This window comes from Trachemys scripta, chromosome 7 (assembly GCF_013100865.1).
Source record: "Trachemys scripta elegans isolate TJP31775 chromosome 7, CAS_Tse_1.0, whole genome shotgun sequence".
NCBI lineage: Eukaryota > Metazoa > Chordata > Testudines > Emydidae > Trachemys > Trachemys scripta.
In genome coordinates, this window is record NC_048304.1 from 63,989,591 (window position 1) to 64,007,814 (window position 18,224).

General features: G+C 39.3%; 1 protein-coding gene across 2 annotated transcripts in view; it reads left to right on the plus strand.

Annotated features, from left to right (window-relative positions):
• The window catches only part of LRMDA (leucine rich melanocyte differentiation associated), a 929,770-nt gene that overhangs the window by 292,812 nt on the left and 618,734 nt on the right, over positions 1-18,224 (plus strand). The window lies entirely within an intron of this gene.

Consider the following 18,224-nt stretch of genomic DNA (forward strand, 5'->3'; position numbering starts at 1 on the left):
CCAACCAGAACTGGGAACCGTAGGGGTAGATCTACACTATGGGGTTAAGTCGACCTAAGTTATGCAACTCCAGCTGGAGTCGATGTAGCCTAGGTTGACTTACTGCAGTGTCTACACCATGCTGGGTCGATGGGAGAAACTCTTCTGTCAACTTACCTCATGCTTCTCATTCCGGTGGAGTACTGAAGTTGATGGGAGAGTGATCTGCAGTTGATTTAGCAGGTCTTCACTAGATCTGCTAAATCGATCCCGGTGGATTGATCGCCGTAGCGTCAATCCACTGTAAGTGTAGACATAAGTGTAGGTCTCCTGTGCTGTATTTCCCATTTAAGATCATGGAAATTATGGAAATGCTTCTAAGGAGAAAATACCTTTCAATGTGTCCCAAAATTTGGCACCAAGACTTGTAGCAAATGCTGCAGTGGTTTGGTAGTTTGGGTACAGCTGGTGAATAACTGTAACTTTTTATACAACAAATATCAACTCTTTCCTTGTTTGTGATTTGTCAAGTAATAAAATGATTTCCTATTCTTTATTTAATTGTAATTTTCACTATTTCTTGATTTGCTCTTTGTTTGAGAGCCTGTGGTTGTGTGGAGTTTAAATTTTAAAATAGAGAAGTATAGTTTTAATTTTTAATTTTAATTTTGATTGGCTACTTAAGTCACGTGGTCTGACTTATTGGATTAGCATAACTCGAGTTCCCAGGGGAAGGTTTCAATTTTATGATTCTTAAAATCAGCAACCTGTGAATTATCTCCAATATATTTAGATCTTCTTGTTTCCAAAATAAATAAATTCCTGCCTTTAAACTCTTTGGCTAAAATCTTTATATAGGAAACCAAAGATTAAAAGAAGCAGGGCCAAATCCAGTTTAAGTGAGTTTATTTAAAAAGGCAACTGAACATTTGTGAAAAATTGTGTGCAGTGTTTACCCAATTCTAGCATTAGTATTCATGGGTTCTCCCAACAGTCATTGCCTTGAAAGTTCAACTGTAATTAAAGTTAACCACTCTTCTGCAGCTCACTATACTTGGTTTACCAAGCAAAACACATTGCTATTGTTGCCTGATATATTGGGAACCTTCCATATAGCATTTAAAGAATGCATGTGTTCTTCCATTTCTGAGAGGCTAAAGCATATGCCAGCAGCCAAGGTCTGTTTTTTTCAAAAGCCAAGAAAATATAAGCAGTGTTGTGGCTGTGTCCGTCCCAGGATAATAAAGAGACAAGGTGGGAAAGGTGAAATCTTTTATTGGGCCAACTTCTGTTGATGAGAGAGACAAGCTTTCGAGCTACACATTGCAATTCTTACCTGAAGTATTGCTTTGTATAGCTCAAAAACTTCTCTCTCACCAACAGAAGTTGGCCCAAAAAAAGACATCACCTCACCCAACTCATCTAGCTAAGAACATGTAAAGCAGTGGTTTTCAACCTTTTTTCATTTGCGGACCCCTAAAAAATTTCGAACGGAGGTGCAGACACCATTGGAAATCTTAGACATAGTCTGTGGACCCCCAGAGGTCCATGGCCCACTCATTGAAAGCCACTGATGTAAAACATTTTAAAAATCAAACTCAAAGCAGTGTGTGTGTTAATTAAATCTGTAAATAAATTAATCATTTGAAACACTTTTTCAAATTTTCCTTGTTGAAAATGGGTTTTATTAATCAGTCTCAGTACTAATACTCAGCGCTAGAACTGTTTAATGCATTGAGATGAAAGTATTAGTAACTTTGAGATTTGGTGTGTGTGTTTGACAGATGACTTTATAACTGTTGTCTCACTGGTGTAAAGTCTAGAGGGTTATCTAGACTGAGAAATAGAGAGGGGAAGTAGTGATTACTGCTCTGGTTGTCAATAGTAAGATGATATATGTAGACTGTTGTTGTTTGCACCTGCTTAAACAGATTGAAATATTTTCACATCACCGAATGTCAGACAAGGATAGTGTGTTGTGGGCCTGTATTTCGGAATATGGCGTATAAAGGAATAAAAAAGTGATATGCTTTTGGCCATATTATATCACTTTAGGATATCTTGGAATTGGAGTCTCTGCTGATTTGTTGGAAAGACACTCCGAGGTGGGAGAAATAGCACATTTATTTCACATAGCAATTATGGCAGTCATTGGCACCAATCCAAAATACTCAACAAATAGTCATGACTTGAGTTCGTACTTTTAAAAAAAGTAATGTAGTCTCCATTTTCTCAGTAAAAGTTGAAGATGAGGTTGAGCTTTTAAAATTTTTCATTTCCCAACATGTAATGCAAGCTGTATTACAATAAATTGTCAGCCTAAATGTTTTTCATCCAAAACACTGAATACATTCTCTTTCAGTCTAACCACACAGTATTTTTATGGGCTTTTTGTTTTTACTTGTCACAGTTGCTGGTATTAGTTACTTGTAAATAATGACTTTCCTATATTAAGAGAGACAGCTGACTTACGAGATGTCAGGTGCTATCTACAAGCTTTTTTTAAAGTCTACATTTTTAAAATGTATGTTTTCACCCTTCGCCCTAGTTCTTGCTGCAATACACATCAATGAGGATAACCCTTCCACATAGTAAATACCACAATTTGGTTTAGTTTCGGTTCCTTAACTCGTTCATCAGTGGGGGTTTGATTATGATTATTGTTACTCTGTCCTTTTAGCTTTCCTTCATCCCAGAACTTTTTTTTGATGAGCTTGAAGATAAAATCACCTTCATCACAGGGCGGGTCATGTGCCGGGATACTGTGTTAGTCATAGGTCTCTATTCTGCAGCTCATTGTGCAGGTATGTTTCTCAGTACAGAATCAGTGCCACAGTCCACGGCAATGCCTCTTCTTTAGCACCTATCTTCTCCCTTGCTCAAAATATTCAGACTTTCACCTTCCATGCTGATCCTGTGTGCAGGTGAGTATTAGTATTGGGATGTGCAGCTGAGATCCCTCACAGAGGCTGTTTTACTGCCAGACCAATCTCTCTTAAAACAAGGAGGGATCCAGCTTAGGTGCCTCTGCTGATTTACAACTGTGGCAGCATGGCATGATGGGAGGGGACCTTTCTGTCCAATGGGATGGTCCCAAACTATTAAATACACCTCTACCTCGATATAACGCTGTCCTCGGGAGCCAAAAAATCTTACCTCGTTATAGGTGAAACTGCGTTATATCGAACTTACTTTGATCCGCCCGAGTGTGCAGCCCCGCCCCCCGGAGCACTGCTTTACCATGTTATATCAGAATTCGTGTTATATCGGGTCACGTTATATCGGGGTAGAGGTGTAATGTAAAATATCAGTAGATTCCAAGAACTTGGTAGAAAAATGAAATATTTGTTTCTTTCAGTAAAGTCTGTCCCAGGCTGCTTCTCACTTCATATGTACTTCCTATCTGTGTGTCAGGAGTTACTGTTCAGTAATGGGCAACAGAGCAGTGTGTGATTCAAATAGCTCTTGGACATGATTGAGAGAGAGAACCACAGCCAAGGGAAATGGACTACTGAAAATTTTCTATAGCTATTGAAGAGTGTTATGTAATTAACAGTCAGGAATAAAAATAGAGGAAAAATATTGTCACACTTTATATTAAGGGTACATATGCAGTTTATAAGAAGTAAATCACTGATTAATAAATATTTTAATATATGATTAACCAATTGTTATTGATTTAGTTCCACAGATCAGTAGGTGGCAACTATCTATAACACACATGGTAGTCATATCTGTAAAGTGCTTATAGCATCTATTACAAATTTATGAACCCAATATAAACCATATCAATATTTAACCATAATGAAATGTGACTAAAAATAGTGATGTGTATGCTTTTAAAATCCAAACCTCTTCCCACATCCTCACTATAATTCCACATTGATTTCAGCATTTGTATTTCTCAGGAATTGCTAGAGTTGTCTGTTACTGCTTTATGCTATTTGAAAATTAGGTTTACAAACTTTAATCAAAGTAAAATAAATATCTCAGTGACTGCTTTGAGTGACTTCCTCACAATGCCTTCCCCAGACATAGGCTACCATCCACTCACTCTTCTATCCCCTCCGTGCCCTGCCCCTTCACACATTTTATTAGGGTATTTTTTGGGGGGGAAATCCATGTTCACACATTTAAATGTTGAAAACCTATATGGTGCAGAGGAACGCATGGTCATGACAAGCAGGAGATGACATTGGGGTCGGCGTGAGACTGAGAGCAATGAAGTTGGGGGATGTTGCACAGGGTTTATATATTGTACTTCGTGGCCCTTACGTACCCTTAGTCAATTTTTTTTACGTACCCTTACGTGCTTCTTTGTCAAGTTTTTTTTAATAAGAGTAAGATAGGTTAGAAGTTATTTATTATTGCAAAACTATAGAATTGTTAGCTAGTAACTAATGTTGAGAAATGTTAGTGCGAAGAACATACGTAGACTACAAATTTATCTATACAGGAACAAAAAACAAAACAACCCCCCTGAAAATACAACACCCTTGCCACTTTACTGATGCTTTGGAGGAAGGTAAGAAAGAGACTCTGAAAGAACCATATTAATTTGTAACAAACTCTTGCCTCTCATCTGTGACCGCAACCACTGTTGTTCTTAATCATGTAATGCTTGAGCAAACTCTTTTCTGCTTTACAGCCATACACTGGCTGCCGAAAAATAAGTATTCCAAATTCTTAACTGGAACAACAGCATAGAAAAGACCATCATCCCCAATTGTTTGAGACTCTGTGCAGATTAATCTGCACAATGTCACAATGGTGTTGAAGTACTGATACAATGGATGAGACCGGAGTTATGCAAATATCAATAAATACTGAGGTGGTGGAGCTAAGAATGTAAAGCTCCTAGGACTATATCACTCTCCAATTTGAAGATGTAAGTTTATGTACTCTGTAGTCTCCTTAAACCCTTTCGGACTTGTATTATGATGGGAAGATAGGAGGAGGGAAGTGGCATGCTTACACTATTGGCATTTAAAAAAATTTCACCACAATAACCATAGTCTCTAACATTCTTAGAGCCTTGACAAAAAGCTCTTCACCTCAAACTGAAGAGATCTTACTATATTAGGGATCTGATCTTGTGAACCTCCAGTTGCCTGAGTAGGAGTTCCAGGGATCACACTCTAACAAAGGAAAGAGTGGAGGTTGGCATCCCCACAATGGCCTGTTAAGGGTGTTTTGTTGTGCACACAGAATGAGATGTTAATGGGTAGTATGTTAAGTTTGGTGTCCCAATTTTATACTTAACTTAACAGATGAGTGTTTATGGTTACTAATATTTATTTTTTAATTGTACATGTTTAGAAGGCCACTTCCCAAATGTGACCGTTAGCCAACAAAGGGTTTTGTTTGGGAATAAGCGTTGTTGTAGGATATAATCGTTGTGCAGCCATGTATAGTTTCTTCTAACAGGCTATCTTAGAATTATATGTATTGTCTTTGAATTTCTATTACACCTCTACCCTGATATAATGTGGTCCTCTGGAGCCAAAAAATCTTACCGCGCTATAGATGAGACCGCGTTATATCGAGCTTGCTTTGGCCCCCCTGCTCCTTGTCCCCTGACTGCCCCCTTCAGAGACCCCCATCCCTAATCACCCCCAGGACCCCACCCCCTACCCAACTCCCCTGTCCCCTGACTGTCCTGACCCCTATCCACACACCCCTGTCCCCTGACAGGCACTCACCGGTAGCGGCGGAAAGCAGAGCAGCCCAGCCCCAGCTCGCTCCATTCCACCAGCTCCCAGCCATGGTGCTCCGCTTCCCGCCACAGGAGAGTACGGGGGGGTGTCCTTTTCCCAACCTCCCCACACTCACCGGCGGCAGTAAGTGGAGCGCTGCGTCTGGGAGCTGACGCGCTGATCCGCTGGAGTGCTGCTTTACCATGTTGTGTGCGAACCCGTGTTATATCGGGTGGCATTCTATCTGGGTAGAGGTGTATTTGTATTTTATTTTCAAACCTTTTAAATTAAGCTAAGCTTCTTAAATTCACTCCAGAACTACATGCCATCAAATCTCATCACTAGTCACTTAGACCCCTAATTAACTTATACTCTATAGACCCATTTCTTTGCTTATATTTCTTTCAAGTCTCTCTAATGTGCTGTGAGTTACACTGGAAGGAACAATAAGATTTAAGGGAAGAATTAATTTAGAAAGTTAGGAATAGAACAGATAAGGGAAAATGAGAAAAAGCAGCTCAGTATTTTGTCTTGTAAATGGCCTTGCTCTGCTAGACCAAAGAACCCATTTGTTCAAGGAGAGGAGGAGTGTTAATGAAATAGATCATGAACAGGGCTATTACGGTAATGAATTTTAACACTCACTTTGTTATGTGATATTTTATTTATGAGCTTCTTGATTATTCAGATAAAGACAAGAAGTTTATGGCACTAGATTATGTCTTGTTTTCATAAACATATTCAGTAGTTTAATAAACATAATTTATTTTTTTCTCCTTAAAAATCAGCAAAATTTATGAGAGATTATCTTAGGGTTAATGAAGTCTAACATTAAGGAAATATTACCCTATAATATTAGAGCCTTCAGTGCTAGAGTTGTAATTGCTTAATGCTTTTCTCTACAGGCAATTTTTATATAGTACATGCTTTGTACCATTAATCCTATTTTTACAAGTTACTCTTAAGCCAATTCATTGGGAATTGTATATCAGTGTTTATATGTTTCAGTCACTGCTTTCATTAAAAATATAATAAGTTGAAAAATTAATGTAAGAAAGAAATAAGAGAGTTATCTATTTTTCTTTCTAGAAAGGTGCATGTGTATTGTAACTGAGTTTGTTCCCTTCAACTGAAACCCATTATGAATTTCTCACTGCATGTGAAAGTTGGGAAGCACTCTAGAAATAAAGTTCTGACACTTCTTTTGGAGCATACTAGTAATCAGTTAAGACTTTGAGCCAATTTACATACAAACCAAAATATACTTAAGCAAAAGAATAGCACTGTGTCAGAGAGGTTAGTGTTTACTTGTGAGAGTCTTGCTAATTAGTAATGTAATAGTTATCTAATATTTAAAAAAAAAGCAGTGAGGAAAACAGAACTGTGTAATTGCTTCAATTTCATATATTTAAAAAAAAAAAGACCCCAGCGAGTAATGCAGTCATTGCAATAAAGTTTAATACTTGTTAAAGCTTTTGGAACATATTTGTATATTGTAAGTTATAAGGAAAAACCCAGGCAGAATATACAGTATTCTGACTAATCATGCCATATTGATTAGCATTGCAAAATTGTTTCTATAACCATATCAAAATACATTACACCAATTGCAGTCTTTGTACATGGCTCTGAGCAAATAATCTGGGGACACCTAAGCATGATGTTGCATCCTCTATTTTTAAGCATATAAGCATTTCAGATTGTGAAAAAGGTTAGCAGGGTATTTTAGAATTTGAATCATTTATGACAGTAAATATTCTGTGGCATACTTCAGCCAATTATTGCATAATGCTGTTGCATAGATACTGTAATTTGCTGTGTTTGGTAACCTTGTTCTGGCATGCCTTGCGTGCTGTGTGTGAAGGAGGAAGTACACAAAGAAATTGTGGAAAGTTTGGAAGCAACTGGCAGGTAGGTTAGCATTTTTCCAGGTTAATTCACTTGATGAAAAGCTGCTGCATGTGATGTGTCATATATCAAAAGCAGGGCATCAGTAATCTTTGCTCAAGGGCACAGGTAACAGACAGATAGACATGTGAATGAGATGGAAAAAAGCAACTCATCCTTTTCTGCTAACACCACAAGGAGATAAAGGAAGATTTATGAGTCATCTTGGACCACATAGGAGCAAGCAGCATACAGTATTTTTCACATGTTCTAAAAATTGGTGGTGGAAGGTAATCAGGTTGTCACATTGTCCATCAGGTACTTTACAAAGAAATTGGGTCCTTTGGGCTTTTGATTGTATAGTCAGCTTTTTCCCTTGTGCTGTGGCAATCTTGATGGTGTTATTTTTTAAAAGCAATTTTAAAATACAATAAAATAAACCTACATGTTTAACTACTTTAATTTAGCAAGTTAACAGCCCAAAACCAACAGATTTACAATTGGCTGATCTGCTGTATGTTCTGAAAACAAGATATTTCAGATAATTCAGTCTTGCTTGTAATATTTGTAATATTTTATTGGACTTTTCCAATTTAAGTAAATACACAAATAGATCAGTTATAAGCCACGTGAGCAGATTATTTTCTGTAATGAAAGAATAGGAATTAATAGGACACCTGCACATGCTTAAAGCTCCTCAAATACTATGTATTGATGAGTTGCATTATTTTACAGAGTAAGTCATTTTAAATATAAATGGGAAAAGGGGCGTGGCTGGGGTAAGGGAACTGTTGTTTGTCTGCAACTCCTGGCATCACTCATTCACATGGAAGTAAAAAATTTAACAGTATTGCCAACACCACATTTGACTTTTATTTATTTATTTTTTTAATCAGGCCCCCAAAATCATGAGAGTGATTGATTTATTAAAAAAAATAACAAAAACGTTTGGGTTAATTTTTATTTGGCTTCTGATTTCTGAGCCTGTAGAGTGCACTCTGCTCCCATTTTCAGGGTTTTCTTCACAGCCCTGAAGGTTGAAAATGTATATATAAAAGGAAGCCGAGATTCACGTTATCCAAGGAGAACGGGCTTTATGATAAACGCCAGTTACAAGCTCAAAATAAAAAAACGTTGGCAGTACTGAGAAGAGACGACCCTGCATCATCTCTCAGGAATTCTTCTCGGTCTGTTGCTGCCACCACCACCTCCTCAGGAGTTGATAGATGTGTCATAAATTACAGAATCATATTTTTATTGTTTGAGGCCTCTGGGTGATACCATAATACAATCAACATCAGGACCCCATTATGCTAGGCACTGTATATACACAAAGTAACAGTCTCTTATCTAAAAGCTTACAGGCTAACTAGACAGGTAGTGAGAGACAGGGCTACAAAATAAAAGCAGAACATTGCATCTGAGATGTAGAAAAATTAAGTGACTTGCCCAAGGTTAGGACCTCTGGCTGAGGTTGAAATTGAATTTATATCTCCTAAGAACCATTTTATTACCTTAAGCCAAGGCCAAACTTACTCCAGTGAGCTAAATTGTATCTATAATGTGTCTTGAGCCATGCTTAAGGTGGGCAAAATTTAGGTTCTCACTGGGGGGGGAGATTTAAGATCCGATATCCTAACACACTGCAGGGCACTTCTTCCATTTGCCTATGTTTAATTGCACTTTTAACCTGCCCTGTATATGGGTCTGATTTACTCTTTTAGTCTATGCAGGTGGTTTTTTGCTGCCATTGTGATTCTTAAGAATTATTTCTTTTTCAAAGGATGCAAGGATTATAGTGAATTAATAAGTGCCAGGATAATGGTCACTTTTTTTCTTGTCAAGGTTTGTACCCCCAAGAGTCAGACTTTTATTTATTAAGGAAAAATAGAAAATCCCAAAATGGGGTTAGTGTTTGGTAATTCTGGATCACATAAATGTGTCCTCAGTACTTTTCAGTAGATGAAATCCTAGCTAAAGTCAATGGCAAAACTGCCACTGACTTCAGTGGGGCCAGGGCTTCCCCTAATATCAAGCCTTAAGCTGCAATTTCCCTTAAGCTATATAGGCCTTAGATAACCAGCTATATAAATTTTTTAGTGATGAACTGGGCCTTAAACTGGCAAGCTAACATTGAATATGTAGATTTAAAACATTTAAATGTTGATTTGCATTCAGCTTTCAACTGAACAGTATCTTCTGAATACTACACTTGGTTTTGCCTAATTACTTTTTTTATGCTCCTATGTTGTTTTTGTCATTTCTGATTGATGAATTTGTCATTTCTGAGTAACTATTAGTATGCTTTTCCATATTCATGTAGATCACATTTCATTTTCAAGTGAGTCATGTATTTTCAGAGATTAATCCATTTACCACAATTTTGAATGTTCTTGAAATCCAAAATAGATACTAGAAATTTACCCCTCTCAAAAAATCTCCTTCAGTATGTTTCATTTCTTTTGGGGTCATGCAATTATCACTTTCAGAGCAGAATTCTAATTGCTTCCTCCCAGTTAGAGCTGTATGTACACATCTCCTTTAGACTGCTAACTGAATGCAGGAAAAAAAACTTGAAACTGTTACTAAAAGAGTGGGTGGGGAAGCTCCCAAAAAACTATTGGTAGATTATCATTTGTTTTCTAATACTGCTTTTCTTTACTACATGGCAATAAGATTTCACACTGTTACTTAATGACAGTCTTTGCATTGAATACATTTTCTAGATGGTATGATTATCTGTTTGTATTGTGGTAGCACTTAGGAGTCCAAGTCATAAACCAGAGCCTCATTGTCCTAGGCTCTGTACAAACATAGAACAAGATGATGGTCCCTGCCCCAGAGTTTACAACGTAAGTATTGACAAATTACCTTTCTGAATTCTGTTTTGAAAACCTTTTGTACAGTTTTGACAGGGACACTGTCAGTGCCAGCAGACTCTGATGTTACCTATCCCCACTATAATGTGGAATAAAAGAATTGATTTGGAGAAATCTTTCTGTTCTCTAAAGAAAGACTAGTAACTTACTATAAGATCTCATATTTTCAGATGGAAAGCACACCTTTAGCAAACCCTAAGCACTGAACTTGTTAGCCAATCTGAGCTAATACAGGGCAACAGAATAATTGAGGCTGGAGTGTGGTCTATTTTTGTAGGCTATGGAAAGCAACTGCTGCTGTTTATATGTTTGTATTATAGTATCTATAGACCTCAAAAAGATTGGGACCCATTGTGCTGGGGACTGTAGAAACACAGAATAAAAGACCGTTCCTGCTCTGAAGTATATTGGAATGTATATTGACATGATGGAGAAGACAGAACATAGTATGCCGGTGGTAGGGAAGGAAAATATCATGTATGAGTCCTGTGCTACTTCCATAAAATGGATGTAGCTGCTTAGCTAGCCTCATATAAAACCAATATGGCTCACAACATTACTTATGGCTACCAAGCCAAACTGGAATGTATTAGATGAACATCTCTGACAATGGGCCCAGAACAGTAACCAAAGGAAGAGACTGTCTTTGCGGAACAATAGATTAAACAAATCCTGTAGGTAAAATATAAGATCTACCAGTCTGGACAGTAAAGTCTGCTAAGGCTGCAAAGACTACTCCATTTGAACTAGTAAACCCAGTAACCCAAGACAGTGTGGTGATTATCTGCAAGTGACAAGAAGCCTCCACTTGAGAATGGATACCAAAAATCAGAAGCTGTTATCAGTTTAGTATCTTCTAGACATAATTCTTGAGGTCCATTGCATGTTCTTTATTGTTTAAGCTTATGGTTATACTTGGTGTTCGTGCAAGTGGAAGCTTTGAAGCCTCTGTGGAGTCCTGATAAATGGACTCATAGAATCATAGAATCATAGAATATCAGAGTTGGAAGGGACCTCAAGAGGTCATCTAGTCCAACCCCCTGCTCAAAGCAGGACCAATTCCCAGCTAAATCATCCCAGCCAGGGCTTTGTCAAGCCGGGCCTTAAAAACCTCCAAGGAAGGAGACTCTACCACCTCCCTAGGTAACGCATTCCAGTGTTTCACCACCCTCCTAGTGAAATAGTTTTTCCTGATATCCAACCTGGACCTCCCCCCTAAAACTCTGTAGCACTTCAGGGACTATGTCTGCATCGAATTTTCTGCAATGCTTCAGTACAGATACCAAGGCCCTCTAGATATTCATTATTCCTTCTCCATGGAGATGACTATAATCTATACAATTTTACATATTCATTCTATGCACATTTTGGGACAGACACCTATTGAAGCGTATTATATGGGGCACACTGTCCTTCATTCTAGAGAGTATAAAAGTGTGTGTGTGTGTGTGTGTGTGTGTGTGTATCAGTACCTTTAAGAAAAGGGGGAATGTCATACTTACTGCTGCAAGGTTTCTCTTTTTCTATTCTCATTGCACCAAAAGCGGAAAATTTGTGGCATCTCCCACGTATGTCAGGCAGAGTCTATATCAGACACAGGTAAAATCAGGCAACATCAGCTAGAACAACTATAGCAGAAGAGCCTGGAGGAAGGATTTTGTGGCAGCAAGCCACGGTACAGAAATATGGAGAATCGCAGAGAAAGCACTTTCATGGGAGTCAGGCATTCTTGGTTTTGTTCCTTGCTGTCCCAATGATGGACTATGCGATCTTTAGGCAAATCACTTCACCTGTGTGTTTTTTCAAATCTGTTTAAAAAAAAAAAAGGGAAGTGTAATACGTAATATTCAGGGCTGTTCTGAATCCTAAGACATCTTCAGATCCTCAGGCGGAAGTACAAATGATAATATTCAAATGTCAGATTGGTTGACAACAGTTACCCAGGGCAAGTAGATGATCATGATTGTGTTGTGTTCTCTGAAGGTGCTTTATAAAGGAATTTAGAGTTTAATATTGTCTATCCACTCTCCGTTTTTACAGACCCAACTTGTTTCCATCCCACACAAATATATAGTTATCTTTTTTTTTAATGACAGTAATGCCAAGATGCTCTTTTGTTAGATAACATTGATGTTGAAAAATCACTGACCCAAAAACTTTGCTTAATTTCTCAATAAAGCTGTTATTGTGTGCCTAGTTAGGGATGGAGTCTGGTTTGCATAATGGCAATTCAGGTGTTTCTTAGGGTTACCGTATGTTGAGCTTTGGACTATAATTAGTAGTGTTCCTTAGCTAAAGAGAGTGTGAGGATTTACACAATCTTTTCATGGGTTTATTTTTCTCATCTCACTTGCCGCTGCTTGCATCTTAAGGGAAGTTGAGTCTCTGTCTCTACCGCTTCATTTTCCACTTCATACTTACATCTAAGATCCATGCTTCTTTAAATTCAATTGTTTTTTTTAAAAGTGGGAGCCTAGAATTGGAATCCTGAGTCAAGCCCTCCTAAGCTTTGGTGTGTGTGGATCTCAACGAAAACTCCATGGCAATAGGGCTGTTTCTACTCAGAAGCTGAGATGGCTATCTTTTCTTTTGAGTGTACAGATGAGGAGTTCTTAACACAACAGCCATTGAGAGCAGAGGATTTTATAGTAGCCATTTTAAAGCACAGGGGTAACAGTTGGGGAAGAGCACATTTTAGTAGAATAATTGGCAGCTGCTCCATGTTAACACAGTAATGGCTAAAATGCCAAGGCTTTCAGCTGCAGTTTTTTTACCCAGAATGTGATACCTGTTGTGACAGATATGGCTATTTCCTGCAATATCCTTGGGAGGTGTTTATTGAATTTAGGTTGGGGGGTTGTCTGTAAGCGAGGAAAGGTCTTTCTCCCAAGACCTGTGAGAGTAAAGGATCATCTTTCAGGATAGGTTGTAGATCTCTGATGATGCCCTGGAGAGGTTTTAGTTGGGAGCTGAAGGTGACAGCTAGTGCTGTTCTGTTATTTCCTTTGTTGGGCCTGTCTTGTAGGAGGTGACTTCTGGGTACTCGTCTGGCTCTGTCAATCTGTTTTTTCACTTCAGCAGGTGGGTATTGTAGTTTTAAGAATGCTTGATAGAGATCTTGTAGGTGCTTGTCTCTATCTGAGGGATTGGAGCAAATGCTTTTATATCTTAGAGCTTGGCTGTAGACAATGGATCGTGTGGTGTGTCCTGGATGGAAGCTGGAGGCATGTAGGTAAGTGTAGCGGTCAGTAGGTTTCCGGTATAGGGTGGTATTTATGTGACCATCGCTTATTAGCACAGTAGTGTCCAGGAAATGGACCGCTTGTGTGGATTGATCTAGGCGGAGGTTGATGATGGGATGGAAATTATTGAAATCATGGTGAAATTCCTCAAGGGCTTCTTTTCCATGGGTCCAGATGATGAAGATGTCATCAATGTAGCGCAAGTAGAGTAGGGGCGTTAGGGGACGAGAGCTAAGGAAGCGTTGTTCTAAGTCAGCCATAAAAATGTTGGCATACTGTGGGGCCATGCGGGTACCCATAGCAGTGCCGCTGACTTGAAGGTATATATTGTCCTCAAATGTGAAATAGTTGTGAGTGAGGACAAAATCACAAAGTTCAGCCACCAGGTTAGCTGTGACATTATCAGGGATACTGTTCCTGATAGCTTGTAGTCCATCTTTGTGTGAAATATTGGTGTAGAGGGCTTCTACGTCCATAGTGGCCAGGATGGTGTTTTCTGGAAGATCACCGATGGATTGTAGTTTCCTCAGGAAGTCAGTGGTGTCTCAAAGATAGCTGGGAGTGCTGGTAGCGTAGGGTCTGAAGAGAGAGTCCACATAACCAGACAAGCCTGATGTTAGGGTGCCAATGCCTGAGATGATGGGGCGTCCAGGATTTCCAGGTTTATGGATCTTGGGTAGCAAATAGAATACCCCTGGTCGGGGTTCTAGGCATGTGTCTGTACAGATTTGTTCCTGTGCTTTGTCGGGGAGTTTTTTTAGCAGATGGTGTAGTTTCTTTAGGTAATCCTCAGTGGGATCAGAGGATAATGGCCTGTAGAATGTGGTGTTAGAGAGCTGTCTAGCAGCCTCTTGATCATATTCCAATTTATTCATGATGACGACAGCACCTCCTTTGTCAGCCTTTTTGATTATGATGTCAGGGTTGTTTCTGAGGCTGTAGATGGCGTTGTGCTCAGCATTGCTGAAGTTATGTGGCAAGTGATGTTGCTTTTCCACAATTTCCGCCTTTGCACGTTGACAGAAGCAATCTATGTAGAAATCCAGTCTGTTGTTTCGACCGTCTGGAGGAGTCCACGCAGAATCCTTTTTTTTTTTTTTTTTTTTTGTAGTGCTGGTAGGGGGGATTCTGTGGGTTAGTATGCTGTTCATACTGTGGTATGTTGGAAATATTCTTTGAGTCGGAGACGTCGAAAGTAGGATTCTAGGTCATCGCAGAACTGTATCATATTCATGGGTCTGGAGGAACAAAAGGAGAGGCCCCGAGATAGGACAGACTATTCTGCTGGGCTAAGAGTATAGCTGGAAAGATTAACAATATTGCTGGGTGGGTTAAGGGAACTACTGTTGTGGCTGCTTGTGGCATGTAGCAGTTTAGATAGTTTAGTGTCCTTTTTCCTTTGTAGAGAGGCAAAGTTTATCTTGTAAATGGCTTGTCTAGTTTTTGTAAAGTCTATCCAAGAGGAAGTTTGTGTGGAAGGTTGGTTTCTTTTGAGAGTATCCAGTTCTGAGAGCTCATTCTTAATCTTTCCCTGTTTGCTGTATAGGATGCTGATTAGGTGGTGTCGCAATTTCTTTGAGAGTGTGTGACACAGTCTCTCAGCATAGTCTGTGTGTTATGTAGATTGTAATGGATTTTTTACCTTTAGTCCTTTTGGTATGATGTCCATCTGCTTGCATTTGGAAAGGAAGATGTCTGTCTGTATCTGTACGAGTTTTTTCATGAGGTTGATGGATTTCCACTCCATACGGCTAAATGCAGTGCCTTGCATAATGACAGGTTTCAGAGTAGCAGCCGTGTTAATACTCACCAGCAACCACACATCACTGAACAAAACCACTGACCCAGGAACCTATCCTTGTAACAAAGCCTGATGCCAACTCTGTCCACATATCTATTCAAGTGACATCATCATAGGACCTAATCACATCAGCCATACCATCAGGGGCTCATTCACCTGCACATCTACCAATGTGATATATGCCATCATGTGCCAGCAATGCCCCTCTGCCATGTACATTGGCCAAACCGGACAGTCTCTACGCAAAAGAATTAATGGACACAAATCTGACATCAGGAATCATAATACTCAAAAACCAGTGGGAGAACACTTTAATCTGTCTGGTCATTCAATGACAGACCTGCGGGTGGCTATATTACAACAGAAAAACTTCAAAAACAGACTCCAAGGAGAGACTGCTGAGCTGGAATTGATATGCAAACTAGACACAATCAGCTCAGGATTGAATAAGGACTGGGAATGGCTGAGCCATTACAAACATTGAATCTATCTCCCCTCGTAAGTATTCTCACACTTCTTATCAAACTGTCTGTACTGGGCTAGCTTGATTATCACTTCAAAAGTTTTTTTTCCTCTTACTGAATTGGCCTCTCAGAGTTGGTAAGACAACTCCCACCTGTTTATGCTCTCTGTATGTGTGTATATATATCTCCTCAATATTTATTCCACTCTGTATGCATCCAAAGAAGTGGGCTGTAGTCCACGAAAGCTTATGCTCTAATAAATTTGTTAGTCTCTAAGGTGCCACAAGTACTCCTATTCTTTTTGCGGATACAGACTAACACGGCTGCTACTCTGAAACCTGTCATTATTGAATTTAAGTGTATGTATCTTTGGGGTCTATTGTATTAAATGAATGCTTTATATTATTGTGGAGTGGGATTGTATGTAACCTTGTGGAGGGGCAGATGTGAGGCCTCAGTGTTCAAAGGACTATATTGAACAATGGGATAGACAGGAATGGACTTTTGGAACAAAAATGTGCCCTGTGACTATCTAGGGGGCAGTGAATGCAAATTCCCCACCTTAGGTTATGCAAAAACCCAGCCTTTGAACTGTGCCTGGAGGAAATGGGCCATTGTGTGTTGATCACTTGTTATGTAAAGCCAAAATTGAATGGCCAAGCTGTTTTTTATTTTTTAAAAAAGGCTGGACTGGTCATGGGTGTTCTGGTTCTGAATATGAGACAGTTATGAACTTGTGGCCACACGGAAAACCCAATAGTGAGTTTTGAAGGACTGACACCTACCAATAGGGTGACCAGACAGCAAGTGTGAAAAATCGGGACAGGAAGTGGAGAGTAATAGGAGCCTATATAAGAGAGAGAGCCAAAAATTGGGACTATCTCTATAAAATCAGGACATCTGGTCACCCTACCTACCAAAGGCAGAGGTTGGAGCTGGGGTGACCTCTAGTAAGCTTTTTAGCATGCATGTTGGTTATTTTATTGTTTTAAAATGTCTTCTCTGTGATGCTTTCATCTTAAGAATAAATGTGTTTGGTTATAAAGAGCTTGGTGGTAACTTGTAACTGTGGGCAATACACTGGGCATAACCTCAGAGAGAGAGAGAGAGAAAGCTAAGCTCAGATGCTGGACTGTTTAGGCAGTCGAGTTAGTTGGGGATATCACAATGTAGGCAGGGAACTGTGCAGCCTGAAAAAGCCCCGGTCAGGAGGGAGAGACGTGGGTCTCTGCTCAAGAGAGTTGATGGCCGAGGAGCTGGGGGAGCCTAGCATGGGTGTTCTCGAGGGACTGTGGAGGGGAGATGCAGGTACAGTTGCCCTGAATTGATATATCTATTTCATATGAATAGTTCTGACAATTTGAGATTACGCTGATATATCAAAATAGAGAATGCTCTTCTCCATCCAGTGTTTGTGTCTGTGATCTGTTCATTTGTTGACTGTCATGTATACATATAGAGGTTTGCAGTGTGCAAAAAAGAGGTGCTTTACAGTACCATTATGATTGGGGAATAGCTGTTTGTTAAAGATTTCTACAGTATTGCTAGATTACTGGGCATAGTTTATATTAGTCCTGATCGTTTCTGTGTGCTATGTGCAAGACTTGTTCTTGACACTGCTGTTGGCTTTTCCCAGTGCCATCATAGGTTGTGACTTTATGTAATACTGTAGATTAAATAGATGCAGAAGTGTTACACATTTTACTTGACTGTACATGCAGACAGTGTTACTTGTTGCATGTATACTGGTTAGCTATATTTTGTGTGTGTAGATTGTTAAAATTCTATAGTCCATAATAAATTCTGTATCCACAGGATTGTAGAAAGATGAGGGGCATGACTGTAGGAAAGTGCAGTGTATTATAGTCAGTCGGTCTAGTCTTCCAAATGACATTTTTGGCTCTGTGGTGCCAAATCACTTGTCTTTTCTTATGAGGGATGTTCCCTTGTCTGCTACATTGGAATGCGAAAGCTCATAGTTACTGTAAATTGGCTATAAATTTGTCTGCCATAGCACCTTGTGCTGCGATCCTGTCAGATATCACAAGTTAAACAGGATTAGGCTTGGTTAGCACTTCGAAGACACCGCCAAGGAAAACCAAAGGTTCTGCTGGAACTGATATTTAGTGGTTACATAGCTGAGGCCTTCTATCTGAGTCGATTTACCCCCCTGTGGAGTTGGTGGGGTGCTATGCTGTTTGATGTACAGTCTAGATGTAAAGCTGAGATGCTAATTATTTGTACTAACCTGAAATATTCAAAGAGAGTTATTGTAA